Source organism: Ceratotherium simum, chromosome 9 (genome assembly GCF_057802395.1).
Source record: "Ceratotherium simum simum isolate JZ-2026a chromosome 9, ASM5780239v1, whole genome shotgun sequence".
Lineage (NCBI taxonomy): Eukaryota > Metazoa > Chordata > Mammalia > Perissodactyla > Rhinocerotidae > Ceratotherium > Ceratotherium simum.
In genome coordinates, this window is record NC_141908.1 from 9,967,759 (window position 1) to 9,989,683 (window position 21,925).

Below are 21,925 nucleotides of genomic sequence, written 5' to 3' on the forward strand. Positions count from 1 at the left end.
GACAAAACACGGGGCTGGCCCGGTGGTGTAAGCGGTTAAGTGTGCACGCTCCACTGCAGCGGCCCGGGGTTCGTCGGTTCAGATCCCGGGCGTGCACCAATGCACCACTTGTCAAGCCATGCTGTGGCGGCATCCCATATAAAGTGGAGGAAGATGTGCATGGATGTTAGCCAAGGGCCAGTCTTCCTCAGCAAAAAAAAAAAAAGAGGAGGACTGGCAGATGTTAGCTCAGGGCCGATCTTCCTCACCAAAAACAAAAAAAAAATCCACAAAACAGGATATAAGAACAATACACAAAAATCAATTATATTACTAAATACTAGCAGATTGAAATTTTAAAATACCACTTAGCATCAAAAATCATAAAATATTTCCACATAAATAAATCTGAAAAAGATATATAATACCTGCACACTAAAAACCACAAAACATTGCTGAGAGAATTTTTAAAAGACGGACATAAATGGAGGGGTATGCCTTGTTCATGGGTCAGAATACTCAATATTATTAGGATGTCAATTCTCTCCAAATTCATCTGAATTAATCACAGTCTCAATCAAAATCTTAAAAGCAGGGTTTTGGGAGAAATTGCCAAGCTGATTCTAACATTCATATGAAAATACAAGGGATCTAAAATAACCAAAGCAACTTTTTAAAAGGGAGAACAAAGTTGGAGGGCGAACACTACTTGATTTCAAGATTTATTATGAAGCTCAGTAACCAAGAAAGGATGGTGTTGGTGTCAACACAGATCAAAGGAACAGGAGAGGAAGTCCAGATATAGGCCCACACATATACGGAAAATACCTTTTTTTTTTTTTTTTTTAAAGGTGCAAAGGCAACTTGGTGCAGAAAAGAATAATCTTTTCAACAAATGGTCCCGAAGTAATTAAATAGCCATATGCAAATAAATAAATAGAAAAATAAACTTTGATTCATACTTTATACTATATATACATATTAACATATTAACTCAATAAGAATCATAGGCCTAAATGTAAAACCTAAAACTTTAATACTTCTAAAAATAAAAATTGGAGAAAGGGAAAAGAAGACTATACATTCATTTTCATGCTACTTGCATAAAATTTATTTCTGGAAGGATACACAAAATAAGAATTGTGACTTCAGTTTAGACAAAGATTTCTTAGATACAATACCAAAAGCATGATCTATAATAGAAAAATTTGATAAAGTGGAGTTCATCAAAATTAAAATTTTTATTCTACAAAAGACACTGTTACGGAGTAGGAGAAAATATTTGCAAAGCATATAACTGATAAAGGGCTTATGTCTAGAATATATAAAGAACTCTCAAAACTGAATAATAAAAAAACAAACAACCCAAGGTAAAAAAGAAAAAAAAATGGGCAAGAGTTGATCAGACACTTCACCTAAGAAGATATGCAGATGCCAATAAAGCACGCTGAAGGAAGCACAACATCATTCATTAGGAAAATGCAAATTAAAACTACAATACACACCTACTGAAATAGCTAAAATTCAAAAGATTGATCATTCCAAGTGTTGACAAGGATGTGGAGGAACTAGAACTCTCATATACTGCTGGTGGGAAGACAGAATGGTACAACCGCTGTGTTAAACAGTTTTGTGGCTTCTTAAAAAGTCAATCATACCAACCTCCTGACCCACACACACCTACCGTATGAGCCAAATATTCCACTCCACAGTATTCACCCAAGAGAAAAGAGCCCACATGCCAGAAATGTTCAGAGCAGCCTTACCCGTAATAGCCAAAAATCAGAAACAACCCACACGTCCATCAATAGGCATCTGGATAAACAAATTACGGCATATCCATATGATGGAATACTACTCAGCAATAAAAAGAAATGGACTATTGATACGTACAACATGGATGAATCTCAGAACAACTGTGCTGAGTGAAAGAAGCCAGACAAAAAAACAGAGCACATCCTGTATGGTTCCATTTAACTCTAGAAAATGCAAACTAATCTATAGCAACAGAAAGCAAATCAGTGGTTGTTGGGCAGGGCAAGAGGGTAGGAGGGACAGATTACAAAGGGGCATGAAGAAACTTCTGGGGATGATGGATATGTTCACCATCTTGATTGTGGTGATGGGTTGCACACAAGTCAAAACTTATCAAATTTTACATTTAGAAAACTCCACTGAGATGTAATTTGTCTTCCAACTATCAGATTGGTAAAGATCAAAAAGTTTGATAATAACACTCTGTTCGTGTGGATATAGGAAAATTAACACTCTTATAAGTTGCTGTAAGAGTGTAAACTTCCATGGAAAGTGATTTGGCAATATTTATCCAAATCACAAAAAATCCCCCCCTTATACCCAGAAATTTCATTTCTAGGAATTTATCTACAAAGATACACTCATGTATGTGAAATGACACATTATAAGGTCATTCGACACAACAGTGTTTACAGTGGCAAGTGTCCATCAATAGGGACCAGATTTAAAAAACTCTGGCATAACCATCCAATGGTATACCTCCCAGGCACAAAGAAAGAAGCAGCTCTTTATGTGCTCACATGGAATGGTGAGTGAAAAAGGCAGGTTACAATACAGGTTGTATACTATGCTTCCATTTGGGTATAAAAAGGGAAAAAAAGATTATATATTCATTTTCATGCAACTTGCATAAAACTTATTTCTGGAAGGATACACAAAAGAACTAGCATCACTGACTGGCTCTGGGAGAACTCTGTGGGTGGCTAGACTATAGCAGTACTAGGAAGACTTTATATATATATATAGAACCCTTGATGCCTTGTGAAATTATTAACCATGTGAATGTGTTACTATTCAATAAATAAATTAGTATAAATAAAAATTAAAGACAAGTGAAAAATAAAATGAGGGAAGTTGAGCTATATGGACAGATGTGGAAAGAATACCAAGATACGCTGCTAAGTGAGCACAAAGAAGCAGGCTACTGAACACCACTGGCAGGATGAGCTCACCTGTGTAAAACAAACGCTAACAGCAATAAAATATTGGTCTATGTCAATTGAGAAATACTGGAAAACACACACATACCCGTTATCAGAAGTCATCTCTAGGGAGTAGGATTTGGGGGGACCTTCCCACTCCACATTATACATTTCTGAATGTTTCAAGTTTTTAACCTGTGTTATTTTTGCATCAGAAAAAAACTGGCTCCATAGGCTCCTCCCCTGGGAGAGTTACATTTTTTAACCACTTGTCTAGAAATATGAGGAAAGAGTCATAAACATGACCTCACCTTTGATCAGGGACTCTACCTCTACAAATTTATCCAAAGAATGTGATCAATTATGGTCAAAGATTTACATCTTGGGGAAACATACACATGAATGAAGTGGTAAGTGAAAAAAGCAGATTACAAAACAATCGTGTGATGTGATCCATGAGTGTAGAAAATATTAGTAAACATAAATAGGAAAGGTCTAGAAGGACATCCACCAAGATGTTGAGGGTGTTCCCCCCAGGGAATACAGGCCTGAGGTCACGAGTGGTTTTGACTTTCTTCTTTTAAAATCTTTTTTCAGGGCCGGCCCCGTGGCTTAGCGGTTAAGTGCGTGCACTCCACTACTGGCGGCCCGGGTTCGGATCCTGGGCGCACACAGACGCACTGCTTGTCTGGCCATGTTGAGGCCGTGTCCCACATACAGCAACTAGAAGGATGTGCAGCTATGACACACAACTATCTACTGGGGCTTTGGGGGGGGAATAAATAAATAAAAATTTAATAAAAAAATAAAATCTTTTTTCATAATTATTTAACAAATGATCTCTTTTTGTTTGAAAAAAAAAAAAGCACAGCATGGTGACTATAATTTATAACACCATACTGCATATTTGAAAGTTGCTGAGAGTAGATCTTAAAAGTCCTCATCACAAGAAAAAAAATTTTTGTAACTACATTTGGTGACACATGTCAACTAGACTTATTGTGGTGATCATTTTGCAAATATATACAAAAATTGAATCATTATGTTGTACACCTGAAACTAATATAAACGTTATATGTCAATTATATCTCAATTTAAAAAAAAGAAAGTTAAATATACTAATAATCTTAGAGCCTTTATATACTAAGGTTTTTAGAAGAATTACTTATGATAGTAAAAAGAATAACAACTTTTATGTCCAAAATAAAAGAATCAACAAACACATTTTGACAGGGCCTACAGCAAATGCTTACTGAAAAGTATTAAGTAGGGGCCAGCCCGGTGGCATAGTGGTTAAGTTCACGCACTCCGATTCAGCTGCCTGGGGTTCGCAGGTTTGGATCTTTGTTGCAGACCTACACACCACTCATCAAGCCACACTGTGGCGGCATCCCACATACAAAACAGAGGATGATGGGCACAGATGTTAGCTCAGGGCTAATCTTCCTCAGCAAAAAGAGGAAGATTAGCAACGGATATTAGCTCAGGGCTGATCTTCCTCAGCAAAAAGAGGAAGACTGGCAACGGATGTTAGCTCACGGCTAGTCTTCCTCGCCAAAAAAAAACCCCAAAAGTATTAAATAAAAACTACAGGATGCAAAAATATAGACCATACAGTCTGGAATCTGTAAAATATGAGGGAAGAGGGAATATTAACAGAAAAATGAAAACTAGAATTAAATTGACCAAAAAATGAAAAAGAATTTTTAAAAAATCCAGGAGAACAAATCTGTTATTTTAATCTTTAGGCCATGACGATCCCTAAGTCAGGGAGGATGGGGAGAGGACAAGTTTGCGCTGGGGAGCCTCACTCTGGCTGTTCTGTCCAAACGCCTGCTGAGCAGCAGCAGGGAACTGGACCTACGGGAGCCATGTGGACACCAGCCTCAGGAAGCCACGAGTCTCTTCTCTGACTGGCAACTACCTCCATCCTTGAGTGGGTCCAGCAGCTGAGGAACACAGCCACCATCCTGGCTTCTGGAAGGAACCGGCTGGGAGCCCCTCCTTGGAAAGGCCTCTCTGGAGCGTGGCAGGGCAGAGGCGGCACTATGTCATCACCCTCGGGCCCAGGGCAGCCTCTGATAGCCTGAAGGTAAGGTACCACAGGTGCCTCATTGGTCTGAGATGTGATAAAATCACGCACCTCTCAGAAACTCTCCCCGCTAATGAACTGATCCCTTTCCCAACCAAGGACAAGGGCGCAAGAGTCCAGGCTCTGGGAAGCACAGGCTCTGCCCCCGCCAAGATGTTTTCCAGCAGAAACTGTGCTCTTAAGGTCCAGAGGATGGGGCCTATGACTTAAACCAGCAGCATGGGCTAAAGGAAAATTAGGATTTGGGTTGACGGGAGCCTAAATGAGTCGCTAGTTGATGTAGCTGCCAAATGTATGGTGCCCACATGGGCTGCCTTAATAATAATCAATATTTCTTACTATGTACCATGTCCCTGACACATATGAACTCTTTTATTCTCACAAACCCCTAGGAGATGGGTCCACAGTCATCCTCACTTCACAGATGAGAAAACAGAGGCCCAGAGTTGGGATGTGCAGTCTGTCTTCAGCCCCCGCTCTGAACCCTCTGCTCCACAGAACCTTCCAAACTGACGGTTGATGTGACCATCCCTTCCCAATGGCCACGCCACAGCCATCTGGGCAGTCCCCTTCAGGAGCACTGGCCAGAGAACCAAACAGACGCCAAGCTGGGTCCCATGGAACATGGAGGGCTCCGACCTGCCCAAAAAGGGAGTGGGGTCTAGCCTGGGAAAGAACTAGCCCAGGGAAAATGCTCACTGTCCTCCCTCGCAGAGCTGGGTGCCATGGAAGAAACAAATGGGCGGACCTCCTCTTGGAGCGGGAGATGGAGGAGGCAGGCCAGGACTCACAGGACCACATTCCCAACTGTCAGAGCTGCTGGAGAAGGGCCTCCCAAGCAGAGGCAGTCTCTGCTGAGACAAAGGCTGTGCCCTGCCCTCTCCCCAGAGCACATGGCAGAGCCCCACCGTGGATGGGACATCGACCTCAGGGAGGGGAAAGGAGATGTGACCCCAACTGTTCTAGCTTTGGGAACTTGGGCAACTCCAATAAAACCAGAAAGCCTCCGTAGCATCTGTAAAATGCAAATGATAATTGCTACTGCATCAGATGTTATTCTGGCACAGCGCAGGACCCCATACCTAGTGGTGGCGGTGCTAACGCAGTGCACGGTCCCTAAGGCCCTTCCGTCTGAGACAGTGTAATAGTGTCTCCAGACACGAGTACTTCCTGTGGGAACTCTGAGGTCAAGAGCTGATTCCTTACTCAAGTCATCAGTGAAGTGACCATCAAGGAGTCTAAAAACCCCAAACACCACCCTCTCATCACTGAAATTGAGAAACTCTGATCCCGGGCACTTAAGGACTGCTGGAAATGATCCATCCCAACCCCCTTGTTTGACAGACAAGGAATAAACTAGAAGCTCAGTGAGGGATAATGGCCTGCTTGAGGTCTCTTAGTAACATCCAGGCAAAGCCAGGCTAGAACCCTGGTTACCTCACCACATTTCCAATGCTTTATCCACCAAAATATCCTGCCTCCCACCTAAAAACCCCTCAAAGTAGGTATAAAAATACTGTACACAGAGAGAGTGTGTGGGGTCCAAACGAACTATAACACACGCTTAGATTACATAAAAATACAACTCTGCTATATTACAAACTAATCATTTTATAAACAATTGCTCTTACTCTCTCAAATCAAGGAGGCCAATCTAGAGACTGCTTGGTTGGTTCACATTTCTTAAGAGAGTTGTCAAAGGAAACTGAACAAATGCCATTTTCTCCCACTGAAAAATTTCCTAGAATTCATTTATGAACAAACATTTCCTAAGCACAAATAAAGAGACAATAGCAAGACAGTATTAATCAGCATTATAAGCAAGGGAAACCCCAGCGACATGTGGGAGCCGAGGTCTGAGGCAGGAAAGACTCCATGGAGGAGATGACCCTTGAGTAATAGGCTTTGTGGATAGGAGAGGAAGGGTATGCCAAGGACCAACAGCAAAGGCCTTTAAAATCCATGTAGACAATGGATGAATGGATAGATAGATAGACGGATGATGGATAATGGATGGACGGATGGATAAATGGATGGATGGAAGGATGGTTGGATGAATGGATGGATGGAGGGCGGCATGACAACTATCACCCTTAAATCACTGAAAGTGTTCCTGAGGATCATAGTGGAGAGTGTTCCGAGAACCAGGTTCATCTCCTCGTCCCTTTTCCACTAGCCATCCCCTCCAACAGGCCCAAGAGGTGACCCTGAGGGGGAGTTATCTTTAGGGAACAGGTTGGGAACAGATAGGGGGCAGACACCACATGCTTTGCCTACAGATGGGCAAGGGCTGACGGGATAAGAAGACGTATGTGCATATTTGCCGGGAATTCTCTCTTTTCCGCAGTTGTCCCTGGCCTATCTGGCAGAAAAAAACTTGAGAAACTGAGTCAGCTCAAATCTAAGAGGGGGAAAACGAAAAGGCAAAGCCAATGATCACTCTGCTGCACATTAGAATCCCTAATGTTCCAGCCCCAGAAAGAACCTGGGTCCACTGCACAATTGTCTCATGACCTGAAGATAAACCACGAGTGATGATAAGTTGGTGGAGCTGTCCTGGGGATCACCAAGTCGCCCCTTCAAGGCCTCCCAGGGTCTCAGAAAGGGCCCCTCTGCAGTGCTGGAACCCCTCCTCACATTTCACCCCTCAAGTAACACTGACCCCCTGGAGGTTCCAGAAATGCCACACTCTGTCCATCATTTGCCCAAATTCCTCTCCCTGGACTGCCCTTCCTTCCTCTGCCCCTCTCTGGGCAAAGTCCTCATCCTGGAGTCCCAGTTCTGGTCCCCTCCCGCAGGAAGCTTTCCCGGACTACTCAGGCACAACTGTTTGGTTAAATAAATGAGCCACTGCCAAAGGCCCCCACAGCAGAGCTTTTCCTTATTCTGACCCAGGACTCTACAGTCCCTGACTAGTAGCTGCCAGGAAGAGCCTGGTAGAGAATTCATTGTGAAGTGGGAAATGTATCCACCTGGGGCCGGGAAAACACATATTCAGGTTCTCCTGGGTAAGTGTTTGGGGTGATCTACTCCTGGTCGACATTCCACGCTGGCCAATTCATGACTTTCCTAAAGCAGCCTCCCTGCTGGGCATGGAGGCTATCGGAGGAAGACGTACATCTGAGAAACCTGCTGGGATTTCAGAGGCCACTTACCCAAGTTAGCAAGGAAGGTGTGCGCCCATGGCAGTGAGCTTAGTAAGTGCCGGGCACATCGCAGATGTTCCAGTAAGTGCTAGCTGGTTGACGGATCGCACAAGGAATTCCTCTTGATGGCAACTGCCACACTGTTTCAAATTCAGGGCACAGAACAGAAGGTTTAAGATTTCCAGCCCGGTGTGAGAATGAGGTGTGAAAAAGACACTGCCACCTGCTTTGACAGTGCCAGCGAGAAGAGGAAGCCCTGGCAGCCGTCCTGTTGTGTCAGTCGGGGAGGGAAACAGCCTGGTGGCCTTGTTGGTGACCTCCACCCAGGGTTTCTCGGTTACAGCATTGGTTACATGTGGGGCTGGATAATTCTTTGTCCTGCCCTGTGCATGGCAGGATGTTAAGCGGAATCCCTGGCCTCTACCCACTAGATGCCAGTTCTGACAACCAAAAATGTCTCCAGACAGTGACAAATGTTCCCTGGGGAGCAAACAGCCCTGGTTGAGAATCGGTGCTGTAGCCTTTGCGTGTGGCAGATCAGGGCAGCACTCAGCAGCCAACTCCAGGAGAAGATTCTGCTTTAAGTGTCGGCAAATCTGGCTCTGCCTCCCACTGCGCAGGTAAACATGGAGATATCCAATGTCTGAGACTCAGTTCACCCACCTGCAAAATGAGGCCATGTTTTGCAAGTGTCTGAGGGCCTAATGAGGGCCTCAAGAACGGCTGTCCAAATATTTTGGCCAAGTTATTCCACTTTTAAGAATCTATTCCAAGGAAATGATCAGAATTTCAGTTAAACATTTACACACAATGATGTCTATTCCAGCATTATCTATAATAACAAAACCAGAAACAGTCTAAACGCCCAACAATGTAACAAAGAGGGTGAAATAAAATATGATAGAAGTGGACAAAGGACTACTATGTAGCCGATAAAAATCACATAAATAAAAATTATTCATTAATAACATAGAAAAACGCCCATGCTATAATGTTAAGTGAACCAACAGTTACAAGACTATATATAATGTAACCTCAATTTCATAGACAAATATAGAGTGAAAAAAATATTTCATATAAAAAAATAGAGACTGGAAGGAAATTTAAAAAATTTTCCTCTTTGTGCTGTTCTCTATTTTATAAGTTTTCTGTACAAAGCACATCTTAGTTTCAAGATCTTGTGGGGAAAATATTTGTTGTTGTTGTTTTTAATATTTTTACATCAGAAGAGAAGGCTCTGCTTGAATTCCCAGGTGCTAAACTTAAGTCCAGATCTTAAACACAGAGCCCTGAGCCAAGCAAAGAGAAGGGTGTTCAAACCTAAATAAAATGAAACCCAAAGAAACAGAAGCAGAAGACAGAGGGACCGGCAGGGCCAGAGCCACTGGGGAAACCTGAAGGGTCACAGCGTGAGCTGGGCTGGGCAGGCGAGTGGAGGAGACCCAGGACTGTCCCACATGCTGCTCTGTCGCCTGGCCGAGCAGGTGGCCGGGCAGCTTGAGGGGCACACATGGTGCTCACTCACGCAGCCAGCTCCCTGAGGCGGGCTAGTACATCCCACAGCTGGGCACAGGTCTGGGAGCTTGCTTCTCACTGCTGGAATCATCACAAGCAAGAACAGGACTCACACCACAGTGGGGGTAGGGGTGGGAGGGTAGGGGGGATTGTCAGTCAGGTCCCTCAAGCCCAGCAAACCAAGGCTTCCAAGTGAGATTCCAAAGGATCCAGCAGCCTGATGCCACCTCCAGCTTTCCTGCCCGCCACTGACCACCCATTCAAGGCAGGCCCCTTGGAGATGAGGGGAGTGGCAATGAAGGACCGCTACACCAGAGCATGGGGCCTCAGCTGCTCTTGGTAAAACAGCTGGGCTGGGCACTGGGCACCTGAGGGCCCTGGGACTGAGGGCTGAATCAGGAGAAGGATTTAGCACCTGGGTGTTTCACACCAGAGACTCAGAGATGGAAATGTCACCAGCCACCACCCCACTTCCCACTGGGCTTCCGTGCCAGGGGAGCTGTCGGGCAGTGTGCCCTCAACCTGCTTTATAAGCCTGCCCTCCTTTGGGAGTCTAGACCAAGCAGGGAAACTGAGCCAGGGAGGACAGGAAAGCATAGCACACCTTGAGATCAGCCCAGTCCCTCCACACGGCCACCATCTGAACCAATCGCACAGGGAACGAGGACGAGTCCCCAAGTCCCAAGTTCAAACATATGAAGGTTTTCTTTTTTTTATGCTCTCTTAAAGTCCTTGCCCAAGTGTACTGGAAATATGAACATAAAACAAACAGAGTCTGCAGTGCAGGACAGCACAAATCACAAAGCCCCCAAAAGCTGGCCCCCACCATCAGAGCCGGAGGCATTTAATAGCCCAAATCCCCAAGGCCAGTGGGACCTCAGTGACAGGAAAGGCCACCATTCCCAGGACCCTGGCCTTGAGCGAGGGTCATGCTGGGCTCCCACACAGAGCCTCGTTAATACTGAAACACGCCGATAAGGCAGCTGCAGGACTCCCGGTCTGAGCTGAGAAGCGAGGGCCACAGAGAGAAACCACGCACGTCCTGACGTCCCAGTTGCCCCACACTCGTCAGCCTCCTTCCAGGCTCCTTCTCGTCTTCTCCCCCAAAGGACACTCCAGTCAGACCGAGGAGACAGGACATTCTCGACATATGCTGACGCCAGGGCCAGGGTGCAGGGAGCGGGTGCTGTGAGCTGGGGGCAGGATGCCAGCAGCACTAGGGAGCAGGCTGACCTCCCGAGTGGACCTGGGCAGGGGAGGAGAGGGAGGCCACTCCACCCACCCGTCTCCCCTCAGACAGGCTCTACGTGGCAGCCCACACCAGCTCCTCTCTCTGCACCCTCACTCTCGCCAGTCTATCTCCTTCCTACCCTTCTTAGGGAACCATAAAGACACCCACAAGGGAGGCCTTGCAGCCAAACCTCAGTGTAGGTCAACCTTCCAAGAGACTTGCTCTAACTATGAAACACCAAACTGGACCCAAAGAGGGTCTGACTTCCGGCCACTTCTGGCCATGAAGCAATGAGACAGCCATCATGATGCACACGCTTTTGCTCACACAGGAAAAGAAGGAAGCCATCCTAGGCACTCTCAGTTCAGAGCCCTTGGCACATAAACTAAGGTGCTAATTTAATAAACTCACCACTGTCTGGTTTCTCCTGGGGCCTAAGGCTATCTTGCACAGCAAAACAGGCGACCGCCAGAGCCACCTGACAGTCTCAGCCACTGTCCCACGAAAGAGAGCCCCTGCCCTAGAGTCCACATCTCTGTGATGTTCTGGAGCAGAAGCAGCTCAGGTCTCAGCTGGTTTGTTTGCCCCAACCTCCAGTCCAGCAACAGCTGACCAGGCAGCTGAAAGTCTTACCATCTGCAGAGGCCAATCCTGTGTTGTTCGTCCATCCTTACAGATGCGAATGCTATCCCTTTGTCAATGCAAAAATCACAAAGGAACCGAGGGGACATCACCGAAAGAAAAGAGTAATCCCCATCACCCCACCCTAAAAATCTTCCATACAATGCAGATCTCAGGGCCCCACTCTGCAGTAGGCTCTCCCTAGGGCCTGAGAATCTGCATATTTAACAAGCTTCCCACCTGAATCCCATCTGGGAGGCCCAGGAATCCTACTCCGACACACTTGAGGCCTTATTCTCAGATTTGCCTCCATAACTCATTGCCAGTTCTGACTTCATTCTCTTATGCTTTTTCTCTTTTTTGACTAAGTGCACCCTAGAAGAAAAACATCTTCTCATTCACAGAGGGATCTGACAGTTAAAAGACTTACTGATATATGTGTATGTCACTGTAAATATACATACCACATATCCTACATTCACCCTTAACAGGAAGAGTAATCTAACATACTGTGTATCACGTCCAACATCTACAGACAAAGACATCTGAATTACATTCAAACTCTACCATCCTGCCCCATCCTACCGTCAGCATACCTGAAATTCCTGGCCGGGTAGCTGCTGAGTCTGATTTCTTCTTCCCCTACATAAACAAGACAACACATGCACACCCTCAGCCCAGTGACACCAGACACGTCCCCTCACCTTGATCCCCGCAGACAGCGAGGGCCAGCCCTAAATACGCTGTCACTGCCTGGACACACAATGTATCACCACAGCCCAGCCCTGTCTATGGAAACACCTGAGTGATGTGCCTTCAATCTGTCATCAGACCGCGATGACCTCAATTTTTGGAAAAGTCAAGTCAAAACTCTACCTTTGTGTTCAGAGATCCACGACACATTTATGTGTCAGCCCTCCCTTCGGCTTGTCCATAGCCTTCAGGAAAGTCTGAAAACACCACTGCAGGCCGAGTGCTTCCCCCACCCCCACCAGTGTCCTCAAGTCCACCCCTATCCACGCTTACCCTGTGACCACACCCTGGAGGTGCCCTGAGCACGACAGCTGGCTAGGGAAAGTGACGGACAGGGGATGGCAGGGGCATATTCCCCGAAAGGCGCCTCACCACCCTCCCCCCAGAAGCAGAGGAAATGACAAGACCCCACGCTTTCTCCAGACTCCGGTCCTCCACCCTGCCTGCTGTCTGACTCTTCGAGAGGGCAACAGGGCAGTGTCCTGGCCTCAGGATTTTGAAGCCAGAGGATCTGAGAGATCACATTTGCCACGTCCCTCCTTCCACAGAGAGGCAGAGCAGCTTGCACAGGGTCACCCAGCTCGTGAGTGACTGGTTTCACTCTCCCTGAGGATAACCCCAAGGAGTTCAGGCTAATTTCTCTTCACCATCCATCACCCTTACTCTCTTCCTCAACTTTTTCCAGAGGAAAACAGCCTGAAAAGATGATATATGTAATAAAGTCTTCCTAGTAGTTATGAGCAGGCAGGGGGCAATGGCAGGGGAGTTCCTTTGCCCAACTCTCTATACCTCTGCCACCTTCATAGGCAGCTGTTCATGACTCGCTCTTGAGATGGTCTTAACTAGCAAATGACAAAGTTGGGGGCAGGGGCATCAAAGCCCCTTCCCCCTTCTCCACCTGGCTCAGTCACACTCATCCTTCAACAGCAGTCCAAAGGGAAGCCTTCCTTAGTCCCCAAAGTGGAGCTAGATCAGTCCCACAGGATACAGGACCTTGATGGTCATGCTGGAATTATTTAAATGCACTTGTGTCCTCCCCCAGATGGAACTAGGTAAGACTTCTATCCCCTGCTTCTTAAGCCACTGCTTGGTGAACTGTAGATTCTCAAAGAAAGAATCAACAAATTAAGAGCTGTTTTCTGGCCATTAAGGTCTGCCTACACTGCAAATATTCACATACTAATTCCCCCATCTCAGGTTTAAAAATATGGGTTTGTTTTTTTAATTCTCAACATAATGAATGAGTTTAAATATTAGAAGTTGAAATTATTAAGTAAATCATTTCACCTGCAAAGCTTCTATTTGCATAACATTAATTCATGATGGCAGCTAAAACAAATTCATCACATTCTATATATTAGAAGTTGATTTATGCAGGAATTGAAAAAATCATGAGCTCAAAATTATGCTGACGTGATGTACGTGCTCAATGAAGAAAGATTTTTCTCTTTCCTTCTTTTCCTTTTTTTTTTAAGTTATCAGAATAACTGAATTATGGTGAGAAGGAATAAGATTTGAGGAGAGGAAGGAGGGGAAGAACGGGCATCTCAGAAAATGAATATCGCTACCGCCTCACGTGTGTGGCAGGCTCTTGGTGCGCGTGCACACACCCTCCAGTTATTAATGTCAAGTATGCCAAAGATACGCTGCAAAATCATTACCATTCATCGCCACTAACCGCCATTAAATTTCAATCAATTCAACTTAGCACAAGTGTACTTGAGCGGCCCTTACAGTTCCTTATAAACGTGGCTCAAAAGTCGGGCTGACTTATTGCATTGTCCACTACACAAAGAAGCATTGCTAAGCATCTGCTTACACTCGGGACGGATGCTCTTTTAACATCCTAAGCATTCAAAGATCTTTCTTTTTCTGAGTGCTAAGTCGTCTGGAATCCCTACTCGTCAAGACGAATCGGGGGCGGGGGGTGGGGGGGGAAGGCGGAGGGGTACTACTCTGGGCGACCACCATTTCTTTCCTGCCTTTGGGGTGGGGACAGGGCAAAAGTAGCCCTTTGTGGCTATAGTCAGTCTCGCAGATGCCTTACAGAAAAAGTTTCTGACGACCACCAAAAGTTTGGTAACGTGGCGCCTCTCTCTCCTGGCTCTGGTGAAAGGCTCTCAATTCACTCTGCAAACTGTAAACTCAACTGGAATCCCCTTCTCCGGGAAGAGGGCGGGCGAGCCGATCGGAAGTAGGAGGGAGATTCAGCTGCAGGGCACAGGCCAGAGCACCTTTTGGAAAGGGCGCCTTTCCCGGGTGGGCGCAGGCTCTCGCGGACCGCTCCCTGTGTGGGAGCCGGGACCCGGGTGCTCCGGGTGTCACGCCCGGGTACAAAGGCGGCGGCGCGGGCCGATTTGGATCTGGCGCGCTGGCTTTCTTCCCGACTCGCCAGGAGCAGGGTCCGGCCTGTCGCCACTCGCCGGAGGCGCCCGGTGCATGGCCGGGACAATGTGGCCATTGTTCGGGCGCCGCAAACCAAGCCGGCGGGCAGGTGGGAGGAACACGGCTGCCGGCGCGCGGGCCCTCGGGCCAGGCGCGCGGGCACTGGGGGCACAGAATGTTCCCGGACGCGGGCACGGTCCCCACGGCCTGGGCACGCCGCCTCCAGGAGGCCTCCCCGTCCAGTCCTCCCCGGAGCAGAAAATGGAGCGGGGACAGGAAAGAGAAAGAGGAGAGAGAGAGAAGGAAAAGACAAGAGGAGGGAGGAGAGGAAGAGAGAGAGAGGAGGGAGGAGAAAGAAGAGACAGAGAGGAGAGGGAGGGGAGGGACATTGGGGGGCGAGAGAGAGAAGAAAGGGGGAAAAAGAAAGAAAGGAAACAAAGAGGAGAGAGGGGAAAAGAGAAAGAAGAGTGGGGGAGAGAGACAAACATATGCACAATAGAACTGTATCACAGGCTGCCTTGGAAGCCTCTGGAAAGAGCAAGAGTTCACCCTATTTCATAGAGGGAAGCGGCTCCAAACCCAGCAGAGTCAGCAAAGCGTAATCACACCAGGGGCTTTGCTTAATTACAGGTTTGAGAGCTGGGCTGGAGGAAGGGAGACACTTAACTGTGTCCCCAGGAAGGCCTAGGCACTCAAATGGTTTGTAAGGTTGGAGATTACAAATATCTGCCCCCCCCATCCCCACCCCGCAAACCCCTGAGCCAGGATCCTGGAGGACGAGGCTGGGGTCTGTAGCGTGGAAGACTCAGGCGGGCCAGGACAGCCATCATGGAGGAGCTTTCAATGTTCAGTTGGGACAGGAGTCCCGGCCTAAGCCCGAGCCGGTCAGCAGTGAGGCCACAGGCCTGGGGAGGCCCCGCCTCAGCCTGCAGCAGGGCCCCAGCCCCCTCCTCTGCTCTCCCCCCTTCCCTGCGCCCACTCGCGGGAGGCCAGGGGCCCTCGGCCCAAGGCGGGAAATCACTCCCGTGCTAGTGAATAAAAAGTCCCCTTTATTTCACTGCCGTTTTTGGTTCATTAAATTTTCCACAGATTTGCAGAGAAGAAAACATAATCAATAAACCTTGACAAAAGTGAACGTGTGAAAAAGGCCAGAGAATGGAAAAGCCAGATAAAAGTGATATCCGATCACAGATTTCAGCGGCAGATGACGAGCTGGCGCTGCTGGAGAATCTCAATGGACCATCACCCTTTTGCGGGTTCCCTTCCCTTTGCTGAAACTCTTCATTCCAGACAATAGTAAATGCACTAAAACTTTTTTCTTATGCTAATGCATGAAACCGGGCACTCACAGTTAAAACACACTTCCCAGCAGCCTGTTTTTTTTTTTTTTTTTAACAACACACATGCACACACACAAAACCACATTAACTTATTCAATTTAAACCAAAATCTCAAAAATGGTTTAACATGTACTCTTTGGTCACATCTTAAATGAGTTATTTCCCCCATTTGTATGTTTTTTAAGAAATCAGAATCAGATCACAAACCGGATTATTGAGGATGCTTTTGTTGATGAAGGAACTGGAGAAAATAAGAGACTGAACACGCAGAAAGTATGCTGGTCTCGTTGGTGTCTTTTCCCAGGTTTTAAACATAGTTCTGTAGGTTAAGAGTGTTTTTGTCACTCTCAAAATCTAAAAACAATGATCAATGATTTGTATTTTATAAATCCTTTATATTCCACAGCAAACACTCTAATTTTAGAGACAACGAGTAATGTTGAATCTAGTGTCATGTTTATTTGAAAACCACGAAGCTGTTGCTCTTTACCAAAGGACACCACCAAATACCAACGATGACCCCTTCCCAAACCATCCTTTAAGCCAGCCGGAGAGAAAGTTAGAGCAGCTTTCCTCCCTGGTCTTTAAAATTGCTGAAACTGCTGCCTATTCTGGGTGGTGGTACAATCACCTATTCCGCCTCTCTGAATTTTCTGGAATCAGACTAGTTTCTCTCTTTGGCATTCTTCACGTGTTTCATTTGTCCATGCCTCTGCCACTTACTGAAAAGAAAGCAGAGAACTGCTTTCCCAGGGGGTCTTTTTCAAAGGACCCTGGCCAGGGGCAACAGCTGCAGCTGCCCACAGCGAGGTCCACCTGGCCTGGCCGTCCCTCGTGCACCACAAAACAGGCCCTGGCACAGGTAGAACAGCGCCCCCCACCCCCACACCCAGGAAGCAAGGCTGGTTTGCTCCACCTCCCTGGAGCCAGAGCCAGCGTCATGAGCCGGCGTCACTCAGATGAAAGGAAGACCTGCTGAACACACACTTTCCCCAGGAAAGACAAGCTGCCCTACCCCTAGAGTACACAAGGATGCAGTTTTGAGCTTTAACAAGCCAGTTGGGTGTGTAGGGGTCACACAGGCTTTCAAAGTGCACACGACAACCTCCTGGTCTCATTTAAAGGGAACTGCTGGCATCCGTGGGGTGAAGTCCCCCCCAGCCCCAGGGTGGCTGAGGGGGGCCCTGATGGAAGAAGGGTGTTTATTAGGCACATATCCAATTTTGTCTGCTTGCCTGCTGAATCCCCTGCTTTGCTAATCCAGCCCTAGGGGCTGCACTGTGTACAGGGCACTTGTGGGAATACAAAAAGCATGAAGTATTTGTGTATTTTTCAGTCTGCAGTGCAAACAAGCCAGCTACAGTACACAGTCCCAGACCCCCGCAGCCAGGCAATGAGCCGCTGTGGCCCTGTGGCCCCCTCTTCTGACCAGGCAACTCTAAGGATTTCCTCTGTTCAATGCTCTCCCCACAAGTGGGCTGGAGCATCCCTGGGAAAGTGGAGTGGCACTCCATTCTAAGGCTGCCGGCCAGAAGGGCCTCGTGGGCTAAGGCAAGAGTTCCCTCCAAGGCCATGGCCAGGGTCATTGTGAGCTGGGGAGCAGCCTGGGAGGCTCGGCTGAGAGAATGTGAACCCTGTGCAAATTCCCCTCAAGACAATTCCCATGGAGGATAAAAACATCTCTGACAGTCCCACCTTGTTCCTGTTTCGGGAGTGTTTTTCTCCCTCTCGTTCCCATCCACTGACTTTGAAAACAGACTGCTCTGACCACAGTCTCTCCCTCAGATGCCAGACCAAGGGACAGCCGGTTCACCTGTGGGCTATCTCCTGGGCAAGGGGGCTCCTCACCTGGATGGGGATCTTCCTGCATTAGTTTAAATCCCCCTGGAATCACTAAACAACCTCAGGAAATTAGCGTATTTCTCAAAGCAGAAGGGAAATACAAAAGTATCCTAAATATTACAAAATATAACTAACTTTGAGACCCTGACAAGTGAGAACTTTCCATATGTCTGGGTTTGAGTGGAATTTAAACCTGGGCGAGAACATCTCCGCAATTTCCTGTAGCCCTTAGCGGTGAGAGGGAGAAGCAGCAAGTCTAGAAAACGAAAGCAAGAAAGATGAAGGAAGAAAGAGGAGCAGAAGGGAGGTCAGAGGCACACGGAGGGAGGGAGGCTCCGGAGGGGACGCATCTGCAGAGTCTAGGTTCTACTTTCTAGAATTACTCCCAGGGCTGAGCAGAAGCCGGGACAAGCCCGAGGAGCATCAAAACTCAAAGCAGCCACGCAGAGCCAGGGTGCCCTCCCCTCCCCGGAGGGAGACCAGCCCAGGTAGCCACACAATGCATTTCCTCCCGGCTGAGCAACTGCAAAGCCGCTCCCAGGCCCAGGGAGGCCTGCCCGCCCCCACCACACACACACACACACACACACACACACACACACACAAACACACGGGGAAGAGGGAAGGAAACTCCCAGCCTAGGTAAGGAAGTGGGCGGGGAGGGGGCTCCTAGGTAAGGTGGCTAGAATAAACACATCTCATCAGGGGGACTTGTGACAAGCCCGCCTATTCCGCCGCTTTCTGCCGCTGTATATTTTGGATTTCACAGTTTATTTACTTTACTTTTTGGCACCGAGCCCCCTGAGCATGCCAATACAATATTTGTTTAAACACTATTTTATGCCGCTTGCGAGGGAAACGTTTACTTTCAAATTCTCCAACATCCCCCAGAGCCTCGTCTGCAAACAGCATATGAGCGTTTTACAACTGCTCCCTTTATCTGAAGCTGTCGGGATTAAACCTCCACACGCCCGGCCAGGGCGGCGGGCGGGGGCCCAGGACTCGGCCGCGGCCACCGGGCTGCAAAGCCCGCGCCAGAGGCCGTGCACCGCGCGGGATGCCCGGGCCGGAGGGCCGGGGAGCGCATAAAAGATCCCCAGGGCGCGGCACCAGACTCGAGGGAAGGGTCTACTTTCCCAGCCGGGATCAACTCTGAGCCACACAAAAATTATACAAAAGAGAGGAGAGCGGAGGGAGGCACCCTGGAAGGGGGGACCCACGGCCTGGGAGTGCCTCCGGGGCCGGTCACCCGGGGTGAAGCGCGAGGTCTGCAACCCCAGCTCCTCGCGCTGTGAAAGTCGGGTTTCCTAGGAAATGACAGCAACTACCGCCGGGCTGAAAAGGCGCCGAGTTGGGTGGACTTCCAGCTCCCAGACGCGGCGGGCGCGCTCACACTCACACACACAAGCACACGCTCCCTTCCTCCTCCTCCCCCTGCACCACCCCCCGCCCCCGTCCAGGGAAAACGCTCCCCTCTCTAAACCCTTAATAGGATTGGCGCCCAACTCTCTCCGCGCCTCTCCCCATCCATCACACACAGATCAAGTTGCAGTAGTGGATTTTTCAAATTCCTCAGCAAATATACTTGTTGAGAGATTGCCCCCCGGGGGGGGGGTAGACGATGAGTGGGGGGTAGGGATGAAAGTGAGGGGTGGGGGGACCAGAGGACGGGGCGAGGGATTACGTGAGGATCCCTTCGGGAAGTCAAGCGGATCTCGGGGCGGAGGGCAGGACAGGAGGAGGAGGAGGAGGAGGAAAGAAGCAAGGAGGGAGGCTGGAGGGGAGAGCCTGACCGAGGGGGAGGGGGCGGTAGAGCCCGACGAGGGGGAGGAAGAAGGGAGGAAGAAAGAAAGGCAGGGCTCCGGGACGTAGCGCGGAGAAGTGCAGTTAGAAGTTCACAAGTGGCTGGCTGCAGCCCCCTCCACACACAGCACAGTCCCCTTAAGACACACTCCCATCGCCCACCTCCGGGAGTTTCGCAGCATCTCAGCCTCCGGTGCCACTCCTCCCCACCTCCCGCAAAAACAGCCCGCGGCTCGGGTGAAGTGGAGATGGGACGGGGCGGGCCCGGCAGTGCACCCCGAGAAGAGAGGCTCTATCCCCCAGGTAGGAAGGAGGATGCAAAATCACCCCCTGGCCACGAGTTCCTAGCCCCCGGACCCCCTTTACGTCCCCGCTCGGCTTGGCCAGAGCCCGAAACCGGGCCGCCCCACTAGCCCCAGGGCCCCCTAAGCCCAGTGCCCTGATCCCCGCACAGTGGCGCGGGTACTGGGGCGAGAGACCCTCCAAGACGGCGCAGCATCCCACTCGGCCCGGGCTCCCCGGGACAGGGAGCACTTCACAAGGAAAAGCAAGCAAAAAAAAGGCCAATGCAACTTTACCGAGGGAGACAAAAGTTTGCCTCTAGCACGCAGGTGGCCTCTTAGGCGCCAGGCGGTGGCTGCGGGCCCCCATCCCAACTTGGCTGGCGCGGCGACCCGCCGCGGGCTGCCGTGTGCCGGAGCTCAGTCCGGCCGGGGCAGGGCGGGCCGGGCAGGGGGAGGGGACCGAGAGGCGGGCGGGGGCCTGGCAGCCCCTACGGCTGGCGAGCGGGCAGCTCACCGAGGCTCCGGCGCGCCGCGCGGCCCGCGCTCCTTCCTCCGGCTCCTTCGGCTTCCCCGGTTCCTCCTCGCCTTCCTCCGCGTCCGCCACCGCCGCCGCCTCCCGCTCCTCCTCGAAGTCTCATTGATGGGAGTTTGAAAAAAAGTCCGCGGAGCCGTGCTGCCTCGGCTGGCGAGCTCCGGCACTCCTGCAATCCATCAGCGCCGCCCGGACAGCGCAGCGCCCCCGCGCGCACGGCTGGAGCACACCCGAGCGCCGCGCACCCGCCCGCTCCGCGCGCACCCGCCCCGGGGGGGACCCGGAGGGACACGGAGGGGAGGGGGGCGTCCGAGGACTCTTCTCTCCTGCACCGAGGAAAGAAAGCACACCTACTAGGAAAAGTTCGAGCAGAGAACGAAAGAATGCGCCAATCTCCAACACTTTTTTTTTAAGGCGCCGGGGTGGGTGGGGGGTCGCTAACTCAAGTCAGATGAGCTCCGGAGCTGAGGCTCAGGGACTGATCTGTTTTCAATCTCTGAAATCACTCGCCCTCCCCACCTCCTCCTTCCCCTCCTCCGGGAGATGCCCGGGTCGCTGTTCCCAGTGCGCCCGCTTCTCCGGGCGCCGGGGCGGAAGCCGGAGACTGAGGGACTGGAGGGGGGGCCCTGGCTGTGCGCGGACCCTCCGTCGGCCAGCAGCGCGCGCAGGTGCCAGGGGTCCTGCCCGCGCCCTCCTCCGTTGCCCGCACCCGTCGCCATCTGAGAGCATGTTGGCGAGAAGAGAATCAGCCTTCTAGGTTTGCTGCATGTGTGTTTTGTAGGGAGGGTTTTTGTTTTGTTTTGTTTTGTTTAGAGACTCCACTCGAGCTGCCGCAGCCAGATGGAAATAATCAGAACCCAACAACAACAGAGGAAGAAGGAAGAGAAAACCTCACTGAATTTTCGGCCAAAATGTGTATGGGGGTGTGTGAAAGAACTTGCTTAAGCAAACTAGGTGAGGAGCCCTGGGCCCTGAAGGCGCACCACAGCCCAGAACTGAGCTGCCCGGCTTAGAGAAGCGTGGGGGCAGCTGGCTAAGGTGTCCTCCGACCCCTGCGGGCCACCAACCTCTCTAGGGCTGAGGAGCCTCTCCCGAAGAGTGCTTCATTGGGTGGATTTTTCATTCTTTTTCCTAACATTTGTGGAAGACTTACTATGTGCTAGGTGGCACAGTGTGTTTCCTTTAAATTACTTAACCTACAAAACTCTGTGAGGTAGGTCCTCTTCTCCCCCATTTCACAGATGAGAAGACTGAGGCTTAAAGAAGTTAAGTAACTTGTCCAAGATCAGAGCACTGAACTCCCATCCTCTATGAGTTTCAGTAGGTTATGCCATTAGTTCAACTAAATTTGCCCAGTTGAGGGTGGCGGCGCATCTCTCCCTTCAGTTCCTCCTCCTACAGTTGCATCTTGTCTGGAATGCAGGGAACAACGGCTCAGAGACCCA

At 49.4% G+C, this 21,925-nt stretch overlaps 1 protein-coding gene across 1 annotated transcript in view; it reads right to left on the bottom strand.

Annotated features, from left to right (window-relative positions):
* GLI2 (GLI family zinc finger 2) overlaps positions 1-20,454 on the bottom strand; it is a 254,564-nt gene extending 234,110 nt beyond the window's left edge. The window contains 1 exon segment of the mRNA XM_087435035.1: positions 20,243-20,454. The gene's annotated coding sequence lies outside the window, so the exon portion shown is untranslated.
* Positions 20,455-21,925: the final 1,471 nt, after the last annotated feature.